The sequence below is a fragment of the Rhodotorula graminis genome (assembly GCF_001329695.1).
Source record: "Rhodotorula graminis WP1 unplaced genomic scaffold RHOBAscaffold_4, whole genome shotgun sequence".
In the NCBI taxonomy this organism is placed as follows: domain Eukaryota; kingdom Fungi; phylum Basidiomycota; class Microbotryomycetes; order Sporidiobolales; family Sporidiobolaceae; genus Rhodotorula; species Rhodotorula graminis.
This window is the reverse complement of record NW_017264931.1, coordinates 909,119-911,709: the sequence shown is the minus strand read 5'-3', so window position 1 is coordinate 911,709 and position 2,591 is coordinate 909,119.

Genomic DNA, 2,591 nt, shown 5'->3' with positions numbered 1-2,591 from the left:
ACCTTCCTACCCTTAGGCCTGACTACAAAACAGGTCGCCGCTCACTTGACCCAGATCACCCCATCCAGGGGGCACAAGGTACTCAACAGGGTGCGAAATAGTGCCGTAGAGTTACGGGGCCATTCACTTACAGGAACGAGGCCCGGCAGCCTCGGACCTTCCTACCCTTAGGCCTGACTAGGGGGACAGGTCGCTGCTCACTTGAGGGAGATCACCCCATCCAGGGGGCACAAGGTGCTCAACAGGGTGCCAAATAGTGCCGTAGAGTTACGGGGCCATTCACTTACAGGAACGAGGCCCCGCAGCCTCGTACCTTCCTACCCTTAGGCTGACTACAAAACAGGTCGCCGCTCACTTGACCCAGATCACCCCATCCAGGGGGCACAAGGTACTCAACATGCTGCCAAATAGCGCCATAGAGTTACGGGGCCATTCACTTACAGGAACAAGGCCCCGCAGCCTCGAACCTTCCTACCCTTAGGCCTGACTACAAAACAGGTCGCCGCTCACTTGACCCAGATCACCCCATCCAGGGGGCACAAGGTACTCAACATGCTGCCAAATAGTGCCATAGAGTTATGGGGCCATTCACTTACAGGAACGAGGCCCGGCAGCCTCGGACCTTCCTACCCTTAGGCCTGACTACAAAACAGGTCGCCGCTCACTTGACCCAGATCACCCCATCCAGGGGGCACAAGGTACTCAACATGCTGCCAAATAGCGCCATAGAGTTACGGGGCCATTCACTTACAGGAACAAGGCCCCGCAGCCTCGAACCTTCCTACCCTTAGGCCTGACTACAAAACAGGTCGCCGCTCACTTGACCCAGATCACCCCATCCAGGGGGCACAAGGTACTCAACATGCTGCCAAATAGCGCCATAGAGTTACGGGGCCATTCACTTACAGGAACAAGGCCCCGCAGCCTCGAACCTTCCTACCCTTTAGGCCTGACTACAAAACAGGTCGCCGCTCACTTGACGTAACCAACCTGCTTTGAAACTCTCCCGACCTATTATCCACCTTGTTAAGCACCTTTCACCAGCTGGACAAGCCCCTGACAGTAGATCTCAACGCAACCCAAATCCTAAGCCGGCCTGAAGCCCCGAGCATCCGAGGCCACCACGCCTTGATATTGTAACCAACCTGCTTTGAAACTCTCCCGACCTATTATCCACCTTGTCAAGCACCTTTCACCAGCTGGACAAGCCCCTGACAGTAGATCTCAACGCAACCCAAATCCTAAGCCGGCCTGAAGCCCCGAGCATCCGAGGCAACCACGCCTTGATATTGTAACCAACCTGCTTTGAAACTCTCCCGACCTATCATTCACCTTGTCAAGCACCTTTCACCATCTGGACAAGCCCCTGACGGTAGATCTCAACACAACCCAAATCCTAAGCCGGCCTAAAGCCCCGCGCATCCGAGGCCACCACGCCTTGATCTTGTAACCAACCTGCTTTGAAACTCTCCCGCCCTATCATTCACCTTGTCAAGCACCTTTCACCATCTGGACAAGCCCCTGACAGTAGATCTCAACGCAACCCAAATCCTAAGCCGGCCTAAAGCCCCGCGCATCCGAGGCCACCACGCCTTGATATTGTAACCAACCTGCTTTGAAACTCTCCCGACCTATTATCCACCTTGTCAAGCACCTTTCACCATCTGGACAAGCCCCTGACAGTAGATCTCAACGCAACCCAAATCCTAAGCCGGCCTAAAGCCCCGCGCATCCGAGGCCACCACGCCTTGATCTTGTAACCAACCTGCTTTGAAACTCTCCCGCCCTATCATTCACCTTGTCAAGCACCTTTCACCATCTGGACAAGCCCCTGACAGTAGATCTTGACGCAACCCAAATCCTAAGGAGACCTAATGCACGGCAGGTCCGAGGCCCCGACACCTGGATCTTGTAAGTGACTTGCCCTGAAACTCTCCCACCCCATCATTCACCTTGTCAACTACCGGCCACCACCAGGACTAGCCCCTGCCGGCAGGTCTTTCCGTGACCCAAATCCTAAGCGGACCTAATACACGGTGTGCCCGGAGGGCAGAAGGCCACCGCCGGCGGCCAAGGCTGGCGGGCCGCTCCTCCTCCTTCCCTTGCGTAGCTCTCTCTCTCTCTCTGCAACCTACCTCTCCCTCTCTTGCCTGAGGTCTCGTGAGAGCGTCGCTGCAGGTCCTGTCCTCCCTGCGATACGTGGCGTCCTCGGCAACTGCAGCGCCCCGCCCTCCAGCCCTCCTCACTGGCCACCTCCAACTTTTCACCTGCCCCCCAACGCATGCCCCCTGAGCGCTCCAACAGCAACTTTCACTACCCACACCGTTACCCGACTCTCTCCAAATCACCAGCACCCCAGCCACCACCCCCTTCAGCCACCTTTACCATGGTCTAGACCCCGCATGGTGATCCTCTCGACCTCTTACAAGAATGGGCGATTCGTCATATTTCGCAAGGCAGACTCTGCCACACGTTTAAAGTACTGCGCGCGCCAGCCAAAAATCAAGTTCAGCGACGGCTGTTGTGAAAAAGCAGTAACGCTTGGCCGATCCTCCTACGAAAACAAGGGTCGGAGGGAGGTCCATTGATGG